Below are 13131 nucleotides of genomic sequence, written 5' to 3'. Positions count from 1 at the left end.
TACTGGTAATTTCTTGAAAAGTTAAACATATACTTAAAATACCCCATTCCCAGGTATCTACTCAAGGGAATTAAAACATATGTCCACACAAAGCCTTGTATGCAATGCTCATCTCAGCATTATTCATAACATCCCAAAAAGTGGGGGGCAGGGGGGACAACCCAACTGTAAATGTAAATGTGATGGTATAACTCAACAATGGAATACTACTCAGCAAAAAACAAAAAACAAAAAAAACACAAAAAAAAACAAAAAACTTCTGATACATGCAACAGCACAGAGATGTCTCAAAAGCATCCTACTAAGTGAAAGAAGCTAGACACAAATTTCCATTTATCAGAAATTCTAGAAAAGGCAAAACTATAGCATCCAAAAGAAGATCAGGGGTCCCTTGCAAATGGGGTGGGGACAAAGAATGACTACAAAGAGAGGACAATTTTTGTGGTAATGGAAGACTGATTGTAGTGTTGGTTGCATGACTGTAGGCATGTACCAAAACTCACTGAACTGAGCCCTTAAAATGGGTGGATTTTATTGTAAGTAAATTATTGTACAATAAAACTAAAAAAAAAGTAAATAAATTACTGTATTTGTATATGGCTTTCAATCGCATACCTTTCCATGGATCGGTGGTTTCCCAAAAATATTCTTAAGATAAATGTTAAAGCAGGGGCGCCTGGGTGGCTCAGTCGGTTAAGCGTCCAACTTCAGCTCAGGTCATGATCTCACAGTCCGGTCCGTGGGTTCGAGCCCCGCATCGGGCTCTGTGCTGACAGCTCGGAGCCTGGAGCCTGCTTCGGATTCTGTGTCTCCCTCTCTCTCTACCCCTCCCCTGCTCATACTCTGTCTCTCTCTGTCTCAAAAATAAATAAAAACATTAAAAAAAAAGTTTAAGATAAATGTTAAAGGAATAGTAAGAACTCCTTTTTGTTGTTTGCATTCTGGTTTGCTGGGTACGGCAGCAAGAAGACGGGGGTGACTTGTTTGCTACCATAACAGGATTTAGCTGGCTTCCCCGCACATGGCCACTCTCAAAAATATTTGATGATTGACTGATAAGGCACACCCAGTCTTGCAGCAGATAGATCTGGTTAAGCCTAGTGAGACAAATTTTCCTAAACAAAGCACAAAGTAAAATTGAGCCTTGTTTCCAAAATTTAACTTTAACCTGGGGAAACGAATAGGCTAGAATACCTTCTCATATGTGAAAGTGAGGAATTCAGCTCAGACCACTGAGTCACGTCAAAAAAGACTTGGGAAGGCTGACACCGAACAAAGATGAGACTATCGAAGCATCCAGACTAAAGACTGAATTGAACTAAAGCACATCAAATATGTTAAAATCCAAGAGTTCACAGGTACAAAAAAGTACTGTGTGGTCAACTTTGAATGCTAGGGTACCAGCTTGTTACTTTAAAAACAAGGAAAAGAAAACCAGCGCATTAGAAAAGGAAGACAAAATAAGAGGAAGTTGACCCAGCACCAACACAGCCTATGCACAAAAGCATGCCTGTGCTACCCTACAAGGTGGAAGACAGAAGCCGCACAGCACGGTGTAATGTGATCTCAGTCCAGCAGAAACAAACAGATCCACAACGTGCTTTTCCATGCTTGATAAAAACCCTGGGAAGGTAAACGGGTAACAGTGGCTCTCCGTGCAGAGCGGCAATGGGCATTGCAGGAGGGAAATGATCTTCACCTTGTACTTTCCTGTTACTTTTGTAAAACATCTCAAACCAGTAAGTTTTTAAAGAAAAAAATGTTCATTTTTCCAAGAAAAGGATCAAATTTATCATGGACTATTTAATTGTGTGCTTCATTTAGTGCACACATGTTCTCTTCCATTCTTTTCCACGAACTCTGATGCAGTAGCACCCAACCACTCACCCACTAAGAAAATACGAGACAGGAAATGCACCCAGGCTGAGGAGGAGCAGGTTCCTGGTAAGGGAGGGAACAGGAGGCGTGCACATCCCAACCGCATGCCAGCTGTCCCTGAGGCCAAGGCAAGGCCCTCTCAGCCTGGGAGGGTCCAGCTGAACTGCATTTTATTTCTTTGAATCTCTAGTCACGCAGTTTAACAAGAGTGGTGAAGGACACAGTTAGGAAACTTCTCAAATGGTCACAGAACTGAAGAGAATGAGGACTCCACAGTCATTACAATGACTTTTCTAACTGCTAATAATTCTTATGTCTTTTGCCAGATAGGTTAGACTCTCTGTATTAATCAGTTTTATATCTATGCATATATGGTCATTTGTATGTCTACTTCTTTTGACAGGGACAGCTCAGAGCAGAAGATCTTGAAGAGTCAGGGTAAACGAAAGTACTGACACATTTTTAAGGCATTACAAAACAGAGAAGAGTCTTAATCTAGGCACCATGGACCCACAGTTTCCTGGAGGACCACAAATCCCCCAAAAGTGTAAGAAAAAATATAAGAAAAAGTGTGTGTGTTCACAGGGGCATTTTCTATCAGAGGGCCTATAGCTTTTATCACATTGTGAGAGGGGGAGATGTAGACTCCTCAAAAACCTGTAGCAACCACTACAGTAAGGAAATGTACCAATGTAAATCATGTTAAGCTCCCCTGCTGGTAACTGTATAAACATAGTGAGTTATAGGCAGGCATGAGCTAAACTCTGCCTTGTTAATCAACAGAAGAAAGAGAAGATTGTTGCAAGATGCTGGAGAGGGAACAGAAAAAGGGAGTCAGTCCCAAGTGTGTGCTCAGGTAGAGAAGAATTCCTAGAGCAGGTCCGCAAGAAGCCACAGGAGCTCCCAGCATCAATGTAAGCAAGCGTGCCAGAGTGATGTGGAAAGACAGAAAGAACAAAATCACAACTCCACTTCTACCCAAGGGATATAACTGCTTTTGCCCACCAAAAGACACGTAAAGGATGTTTACAGCAGTATTATTCATCGTAGCCCCCAAACTGGAAACTACTCAAATGATCATCAATTAGAGAATGGGTAAATTGTGATACATTCATACAACGGAATCCTAAAACAGTAATGAAAAAGAACAAACTGCTCCTCACGCAACAACATAAATCACACAGGCAGAGTGCTGAACAGGCGCCTTGATTGCAAACTCGAGAGCCAGCCTTGTATGCATCCCCTCTCTTGTACCTCAAGTTCCACGTAATAAAATCCCTGTAAGGCCTACCTTTAAAATATATCTAGAATCTGATTTCTCACCGACTTCTCAGCCTAACTCGACTGCCATAATTTCTCCCCTGGCTACGGCGAAATCCTCCTACCCCGTCTCCGTGTTTCCATGCCCGCCCCTCTGCCTGTTAACTAACTCTCCACACAGCAGCGGGAGTGAGTCTATTAAAACACAAGTCAGGTCCGGTCCGTTTCTGCTCAAACCCAGACACAGGCCCCTGGCCTCTGCCACCCCTGACAACCTTCCTGACTTCATTTGCTACCCTCGGGGCCACTCACTAGCTCACCCCAGTCCCCCCACCTGCGTGCTATTACGGACACTTACGCAGGACCTCTGACCTGGATGCTCCCTCTGCCTCTGCCTTTTCCCCATGATGTCTGCAGAGTTGACTCTCTCTCCTACTCAGGCCTCCGCTGGAACATCAGCAAGGCCCTCCCTGCCACTGCGAAAACAGCAACCCCTTCCAGCCACACTCTGTTATGTTGCTTTACCTTCCTACATTGCACAGCACCATGAGATGGGTGCCTGGCACTTAGCACTCAAAGGATGTTTCCTACATGAGTGAACACACACATGAATAACTGAGTAAAAGAAGTGCATGATGTTAGTTACATTCATTCCTGGATGTTGAATAAAATCCCACAAACTTTGGTACAATCTACATTTTTTTTTTGTCCTAAATATGAATTATTTTGACCGAATAGGAAGTATAGGACACAGTCACAGGAGCCCGCAGTTTACTGGGTCCGATTCATGAGATGCCTAAAAAGTATGAGAAAAGCAATAAAGCAAAAGGAAATATGTTCTTTCTTGAGTATCTTACCATCTCCTTGGCTTTATTAAGAAAGTGGTTACTTTCAAAAGGAAAATGTGAGTATGGAGAAAAATCATTTTCAGGCAAAATGTTATTCACTTATAAATTATCAGAATAAGTTGTCTGTGAAAATCAGGCAAAAGATGGTAGGTGCAACTTTTTTCAGCTACACTGTTTCGCAAGCAGGAAGAGATGTTTCCCAGGTAGCAGCATTATAAACGTTCTCAAGGGTCATAGAGGCCTATCCTGCCTGCAGATTAGCAACGGCTTTGCCAGAACAGGCGGGCTTTGATCTTATCCAGGAATGACGAACAACAGACCTCCCGCGCTCCCTGCCTGCTAGATGAAAACATGAGAGCATAAAGGAGCCTTGGTGCTTCTTTCCTTTTATCCCTGAACAAACACAGACACAAAGCAGATGTGACTTCACTAAATATGAGCTGGTTCCACTGATGCACAGTTTTGATTGCACTTCTAAGGATCACACATCGTGATGCTCCCACTCTGTGTGACTGAATCCAGGCAGAAGGTGAAAGCAATCCTCGGCACCACAGACATAAAAGTGTATTTGAGGCAGAAATTCTGGATAGGCTAATGATCCGGTAAATGGTACGGGATTATTTTTCGAGAGCCCAAAACTGCAAAGTTGAACTATCGGCTCGTTAGAACAATTGCTACCAAGACAGCTGACTCACACTGCTTGAAGAATCACCCGTGAGGGACTTGCCAGGGCTCGAGAAAGAATAAATGCCGTCACAAAATCTTCACTTAGAGAAGGTAGAGAAGTCTACAGGAAAAACACAAGTGAACCAAGCAAAAATTAAGAAATATTTGCTTTAAAAAGGGGGGGGGGGGGGGGAATAACAATAATATGGCCATCGTAATGTTGTTTTGTGGAACACAATTAGAAAAAAGCATTTAGATGCTTCTACCTGAACTATACAAAAACAATCACACCCGGCTGTTTTTTTCACTCATAATTCACAATTTAGTTCCATTACTGAGACTGCCACAGAAGATATTCAATAAATGCTAACTTAATTGAAATTTAATTCTAAAACATAAACCTCATTCTTCCAAGAAGGCTTCATGACTAAATCACGTCACAAAAAAAAAAAAAAAAAATTCCTCCTCAGACCCCTAGAATACTTACTACCCAATAATGATTACAGCTGGTTTTTGCTGTTCTTTATTTTGTACATAGATGCTTATCTCCCCAACTTATTTCCCAACTCCCTCAAAATCAGAGACTGGGCATTACATTTCTTCTGAAACCTAATAATACCTAACCATGGGGAAACACAGAGTGGGATAAATATGAAACATCACACCCCATTCACCCTAAGTGAGCACAAACCACTCAAAATAGAATCTCTCTCTCTCTCTCTCTCTCTCTCTCTCTCTCTCTCTCTCTCTCTCTCTCTCCTCTCTGTCACACACACACACACACACACACACACACACACACACGCACACACACTTGCATGGCTCTTCATGAGCTGCTTCTTTGAAGACCCAATAAAATATGCATGCAAATGGAGGGAACCTGGAGAATGAGCTCATTCTACTTAGCCCCATACCCCACATTGGCTGAGCTTAGAGAAGACAGGGCTAGTGTTTCTGTGCTATTTAGGAAGCACTGGACGTGAGTTTGAATAGGAAATGGGAAGAAATAACCTGACAATTTGCCACTCAAAAACATGTAACCTTTCCTTCACTGCTACTTGGTCCTATTTAGTGTGGCATGCCTCCTTGGAGAGCTGGCTGGGCTAGTGACACATCCTTTTCAAAGCAGTCTATAGGAGATTTCCTCCAGACTCACACTACCTTGGTTTGCTGAGAACGTCACAAACTTAATCTGGAAATGCTGTTACATTCTTTATTACTGGAGTAAACATGGGCCATTTATGAATTTACACTCACCAATAAGATCTACATGGAGAAAAGTAGAGGACTGTCAAGGCAATTCACCCAAGTTGAGTATTTGAAAACAGTGCATTGTTCACTGAGATATCACCTAACACCTGTTAGAATGGCTACTTCAAAAAGACAAGAAATAAGAGTTGGCAAGGACATGGAGTAAAGGGCACCCTTGTGCACTGCTGGTAGGAATGTATATTGGTGCAGCCACTATGTAAAACAGCATGGAGTTTCCACAAAAAAGTAAAGACAGAGCTATTGTATAATCCAGCATTTCCACTTCTGAGTATTTATCCAAAGAACCAAAAACACTAACTCAAAAAGATATACATACCCTCATGTTCATTGCAACATTTACAAGAGCCAAAGTATGGAAATAACTTAAGTGTCCATCAACAGATGAATGGATAAATAAAATGTTGTATACACACACACACACACACACACACACACACTGTGGAATATTTGTTAGCCATAAAAAAGAATGAAATCTTGCCTTTTGTAACAACATGGAGATGGATTTTGAGGGCATTATGAGAAGGGAACTAAATCAGACAGAAAAAAGACAAATACCATATTATCTCTTATATATGTGGAATCTAAAACAAAACAAAAAAAACAAGCTCATAGATATAAAGAACAGATTGGTAGTTGTCAGAGGCAGGGTGCTGAGGCTAGGCAAAACAAGTGAAGGAGTCAAAAGGTACCAACTTCCAATTTTAAAACAAATAAGTCATTTACAACATAGTGACACAATACTGTATTGTATACTTGCAGGTTGCAAAGAGAGTAGACTTTAAAAGCTCTCATCACAACAAAAAAATATGGTGACTTATGTTAACTAGACTTACTGGGGTGATCATTTCACAATATATACAAATTCCAAATCATTATGTTGCACATCTTAAACCAATATAATGTTGTATGCCAATTATATCTCAATAAACAAACAGTGCATTATTGTATGTACCTGCCTTTTTTTCAAAGATTTCAAGTGTTTTCTTCTCAGGTGTGTGTGTGTGTGTGTGTGTGTGTGTGTGTGTGTGTGTGTGCGCGCGCGAGACCAACTGACAGACAGAGACAGAATTACGTTTAGATTCTTAGTTAACTTGTGTCTAATTATCTTTGTGGCTACATTGGAAAACTATAAAAGTGAGAAAAACATGTTTCCAGGCTCCCTTTCAAATTCACAAAATTACTTTTTCTTGCTCAATAGCCAAATAATTCAAAACTGAGCAGTTGCCCAGGTCAGGACCAAACTGTCCAAAGAGGTAACCAATCTTCCAAAGTTTCTCTACTGAACTTTCAGCTAGTAAATTTCAGTTAGTAAATTTAAAATTCCAAAGAAAAATTATTCATGAAATTTGCATTTAGTTAGTTAGTTCTTGATTCTACAATTTACCCCACTCCCAGCTCAGAGCTCTAAAAACACCTACAATCACTTGAAATCTTTGTCTTCACATAATTGGTAATATTGCTACCCTTCCAATTCTTGGTTCCTTACTGATGCCATTACCCATTTTTTAGAGTAGTCACCTCCAACTAGTTGTGTACACAAGAAACCATATAAAACTACCACTTTGGTAGATTTAAGAAGTTCAAATTTGGTAAATCCTTACTTGAAATGTCTAGTCTTCTAGATGTTTGAAAGTGAACAACGTGTTAGAAGTAGAGAATTAAAATAACAACCCCCTTTAACTATTCTGTTAATTTACAGGAATGGTTGTATTTGGGGAATGGACGTGTTGAACCTGATGTGCTAGAGAGTGTGGTGACTGTTCAACTGGGGGGGGGGGCGGGGAGTGAGGAGAGAAGGGTTCTGTGCCCATGAGTCTTTAGACAAATTTAGATTGTCTAATCATTGTTCTGTAGGTGCATTTTAGTTAATAATACTGTGTGTTAAAGGAGAAACAACTCCTAATGCCCAAAGTATATTAAAAGTAGAGGTAGTAAAATAATCCCTTTATAAAAGCCCTTTGTTAGTTTCTAGGAAGGGCTGTTCTGGGAGTGTCTGTTAAACCACTTCTTGGAGCTAGATGTAGTCCTGTACTTACTTAGTCACTGAAATGGTGGAGGGAGCAGAGGAGGGGTGAGGGAAGGGCTTTCTTTCTGTTAGTATCTCCACATCTAGAAGACAGTTTTATGTAATAACTAGAGGTCTGTATGTGCACTTTTATGAAGTACCTGTGTTTGCTGTGGACAAGGTTCATTATTTTGTAATTTTTTTTAATGTTTATTTATTTTTGAGAAAGACAGACAGAACTTGAGCAGGGGAGGGGCAGAGAGAGAGGGAGACACAGAATCCGAAGCAGGCTCCAGGCTCTGAGCTGTCAGCACAGAGCCCAATGTGGGGCTTGAGCTCGCGAACTGCGAGATCATGACCTGGGCCGAAGTAGGACACCTCACCGACTGAGCCACTCAGGCACCCCGGGAATGCAGTATTTTAACTGTAACTCTGCCAAAATCTTTATCTAGAGGCCTGTTGTCTTCTATGAAATTTTTGTCACCAAGAAAGGCAGGATTACGGGGCACCTGGGTGGCTCAGTCGGTTGGGCGTCCGACTTCGGCTCAGGTCATGATCTCGCGGTCCGTGAGTTCGAGCCCCGCGTCGGGCTCTGTGCTGACAGCTCAGAGCCTGGAGCCTGTTTCAGATTCTGTGTCTCCCACTCTCTCTCTGACCCTCCCCCGTTCATGCTCTGTCTCTCTCTGTCTCAAAAATAAATAAACGTTAAAAAAAAATTAAAAAAAAAAAAAGAAAGGCAGGATTACATTTTTTTTCTTTCAGATGGAGTTGGCGTAGTGTATTCTTGGTTATCAAAATACTCATAGTTTTGGGACTTTGAAATGGTAAATATTCGTGGTGTGTAAAAAAGCATGATACATAAACATACGAGCTTAATTACATTAAAATGCTTAGTTGTGTAGATGCACACATGGGACCTAGAAATCAAACTGTAAACTGCTTGTGATTACGGATGACTTTGTTCTTTACTTCTTGTGTTTTTCAGTTTCCTTTTGTGCACATGTTAACTTTTTAAAAACTAAAAATTTTTAAGTCTAAAAAAAAGTAGTTCAAATTTGGTAATTTAATACAGCTCAAACCTAATATATGCTTTAAAACATCTTCAACTCCTCTGTTCTTCATGTTATTCATTCAAATAGTATGCAGTTTTGACTAATCAAATTCCATAAGGTTTTTTTGATACGTCTCTTGTTTCACTTTCATAGTGACCATTGTCCATTTGCTAAACTGCGCTGAAATGCACAGCTCACCACCTCTCGGGAGGACAACCTACCAACTGTGTTTGTGCCGGACTCCCCATCATTCACATCTCTTCCAGTTCAGTCTCAAGACCACCGGGTGAATTTCTTCCAATGCTGCTTTTAACATACTCTCCTGTTCAAGAATTCTGCATCAAATGGAAATGTATTTACCTCTGCTTGAGTGTCTTCCATCAAGTCGCCTGTCTCGTGTCATTACTTCACCAACCTTCCTTATTATCCTCCAGAAGATTGCCTATTCCAGGCCAGAAAACACCCTGCCACAAACCCATAGCTTCTTTTGCCTTCATAAGAGACTTATGTGTGTTAGTCTATCATCTGAATAATTCAGCGTATCAGCTTTCCACCAGTTCAAGTCGCTGAAGAAAATACCTTCTATGGGAAGCCTTCCCTAATTAAAACACTCATTTAATGCTATAATATTACAAAGAGATCATCATTTCTCATTGTTTTCACATTTGTTCCTACCTGAATTTTAGATGTATTATCTCCAAACCATCTTCTCACTAAAACTTCAGTAGCATGATTTCCAAACTGCCTGCAGAACATATCCACTGGGGTGTCCCATTTTCCACAGGAGAGAAGACCTTCCTTTTAATTTTAGTGGTAATAATGATGGCCATTCCTTGATATTTGGGTAAGTTATTTTTTAAATTGCAAAAGAATGCTTGAGATTCTAAAATATCATTTTCCTCAGGAAATCCATGTGTGATGAGTCACTGCATAGGCCGGGCAAATCGTAAGTAGCTCGAAATACAAATTTTAGACACTATTAGCACAAAGATAATTATTAAACCACAGGAACAGATGAAATTCAAAAAATGGAAGTAAAGGAATATGAAGGGAAGGGGCAAAACCTAGGGAAATTCATTCTTTTAAGTACATGTTGAGGTACAAAAAGAAGTGAAATTCATTGCTGGGATCTGACTGTAAGGTATCACACAGCACTCACATAACCCCAGCCCTTCTCCAACAGTATTAGCTTGATTCCCTATAAGGTTTTTATGGGTAATTATGTCTACTCCTCAGTTTAAAGATAGGAAACTTGAGGAAGAAACTGAACTCATGACTAGCTGGCATTGACTTATAAATGTCCTGGTCAGGAAATTAAAAATGGACTGTGATCCAAAGCAGCGATCATTCAGGCATAGTATGCATAAAGATTTCTGAAGGAAAAGTTACTGTTTATTTCATTATTTAAGATATCAAGCATTGGTGGAAAAATCTAAATTAGAGCCATATTTTAGTCATAACAGATTTTCTAAGTGTAGTAATCACACAGTTACAATCCCTGGTTTTTTTTCCTCCTGGAGAAACAATGAGATACTGATTACGTTCCACTACATTCACGGCCTGCTCTTGATTCTATGAGAGAAAATAAAGGCCCTTGCTTTTAAATATTGTACCAGGATTTTAAGGATTCTAAAAATCACAAACAAGTATTATGTTCATTTTTGGAAACCAAGCCTACAGATCTCAGGGAATGCCAAAATTAATTTGTCCATCAGCTTCATATGTTATCAATTCCCATATATGTCATCAAAGAAGGAATAAACACCAAAAATTTCATTTTCTTTATTATGACATCTGTCCTCTATGACTCCCTAAATCACTAATCATTTTAAGTACTATGACTCAGAAACACAGTTATAGGAATCACTTGAAGATGAAGATGTACATAATTTATTTTTTTAATGTTTATTTTAGAGAGAGAGAGAAAGAGAGACAGAGTGTGAGCCGAGAAGGGGCACAGAGAGAGGGAGACACAGTATCTGAAGCAGGCTCTAGACTCTGAGCTGTCAGCACAGAGCCCGATGCAGGGCTCAAACTCACCAGCCACGAGATCATGACCTGAGCTAAAGTCAGATGCTCAACCAACTGAGCCACCCAAGCACCCCAAGATGTACATAATTTATTAATCATGTATCTTCTCCCCCACCCTGCACTGCTAGAATAACCTTCACAATTGCTAATTAATACCTGCTGGATGTCCAACAGGGGTAAAATATGGAGCCAGACAACATGAACCATTAGAAAACAAGAAACGATCCTGCTCCTCCTAGAGAGCCTGGTGAAGAATAAGATAACCTATTTCTAACTCCTATTACTTGAGAGTAACTTGAGAGTGACCTTACATAATAGTAGCACGTTTCATGCCAAATCAAAAGAGCTTAATCTCAGTTTGGAAAATATTTACCATAATGTTGAGCTTTAGGTTGCACAGTTAGATTTCCAAGCTCAATACCCAATAAATGCTTGATTTTCATTTTGCAATCTGGGTAGACAGTCATCATGGCTATAGACTCCAACATCCCTGCCCTTCCATAACGTAATATATCTTTAAATATATTTATAGTTAGCTCTGACACTAGACATCTCTCTAAGGGTATGTCACATTCACCACTCCCCTTGTCATCTCCTCATAGACAGTAAATTATGGAACCCTTCTCTTTGGGTAACACTTAGAGTAAACTAGAGATTTACACCTCATCTGAAGAGAACCATCTCTAGGCTGTACAGTGCCAACTAGGTGGCCTTCATTTAAGAGATCTGCCTCACAGAGGTCCACTATACTTGATGGTGACTGATTAATAAATAGGGTGACCATGTGTTTTATTTTATTTCCAAACCAGGACACTTTTAAAGTTAAAAGAACCCCTGTAATTACACTGGGACAACAGGTGAAAACCAGGATTGCCTCCGAAAAAATGGGACGTGTGGTTATAAACAATGAGCCCAAACAGATCCTCTCTCTGCACATGAGAGAAGAAAGCCAGCAGAAACACACAGAGTGAACGCAGTAAGCAAAAATCCTGAGGCAAAAGGAAAGTTGGTAGGTAATCATGAATGAACAGAAGAGGTAAGACAGAAATGGAAAAACAACTTGTCAATGACATCAGGAAAATAGGTAATATTTCAGACACTGCGCTAACAACTTTAGATACCTTGTTGCCTTTAATCTCCAAAGCAATTCTATGAGACTGCTATAATCGCTCCCCACTTTACAAATAAGTTAAGTTTGGATATCTGCTCAAGATCACGCAGCTAGTTAATATCTTCCAGGCAACGAAAATAGCTGAGTCGTCTTAATGGCTAAACACCAGAGCAGAAGGTTCCAGAAATGGTATGCACATTCCAGAAGATCACCCAAAGATAGTAGTAGAGTGTGGAAGCAAATGCTAGAAATTAAATTTACATTTTTTATCTTCTATTTTAAATTTTATTTTTGTGTAGGTTCAATAGTATATATAAATCTGTATTAGAGTAATAAACACATAATCTATAAGTCAACACAGATCCATTTCACTCACTTTTTTCTGATGCGATCAAACTATTGAGAGACCATTGCCCTAGAATTCAGAGCAACAGACACCCACTTCTGAGGGGACATTTCCCACAGTCACTGGCATCATGAGGACTAATTTCAAGCTACTATAGCCAAGGTTGCAGCCATGAGGCACAGGTGGTGGTGACCCAGACTGATTCACGTTGTCCCTCGCTTCTCTATTACACGCTCTAACAACAAACTCCCATCAGCTCAAATACGCGGAGTGTGAAATATCAAAAGCATCATCTTATACTAGAAGCTCTAAAGGTCCTCAACCAACACTACAAAATAACATGATTTTAAAGCCAGACATGAAATTATTTTTACCACATGCATAATCCCACTGAATTACAGAGCTATGTGTCTATAGTCTTGACATAGTCAGGGAGGCCATGAGACTGAGTGGGCTCCAGTGTCTCGGTAGCCTACAGAAGCAAACCAAAACCTAAGTCAGAGTCAATGCCTGGGAATCCAAGAAAGTGAAACCAATCAAAAACAGCCAACCAGGCTTTCCCAAATTGCACAACACTGTAAAATATTAAACAATCAAATCATTGCTTTCCTTCTGCACCTTCTCTATAAAAACCTCACCCCTAGCTCCTGTCATTGGAACAC

General features: G+C 40.1%; 1 protein-coding gene across 5 annotated transcripts in view; it reads right to left on the bottom strand.

The window, feature by feature from the left end:
* The window catches only part of ITPR2 (inositol 1,4,5-trisphosphate receptor type 2), a 488958-nt gene that overhangs the window by 406208 nt on the left and 69619 nt on the right, over positions 1-13131 (bottom strand). Inside the window, exon 2 of one of the 5 annotated variants that reach the window (XM_019452276.2) lies at positions 4682-4773. The exons of the other annotated variants lie outside the window; for them this stretch is intronic. The gene's annotated coding sequence lies outside the window, so the exon portion shown is untranslated. The remainder of the gene's footprint in view (positions 1-4681; positions 4774-13131) is intronic. 5 annotated transcript variants of the gene reach the window in all.

The sequence above is a fragment of the Panthera pardus genome, unplaced genomic scaffold (genome assembly GCF_024362965.1).
Source record: "Panthera pardus isolate Hobbes unplaced genomic scaffold, ASM2436296v1 HiC_scaffold_6, whole genome shotgun sequence".
In the NCBI taxonomy this organism is placed as follows: Eukaryota; Metazoa; Chordata; class Mammalia; order Carnivora; family Felidae; genus Panthera; species Panthera pardus.
Note: the sequence above shows the minus strand (reverse complement) of the source record. Positions and strands in the feature narration are given on the sequence as shown.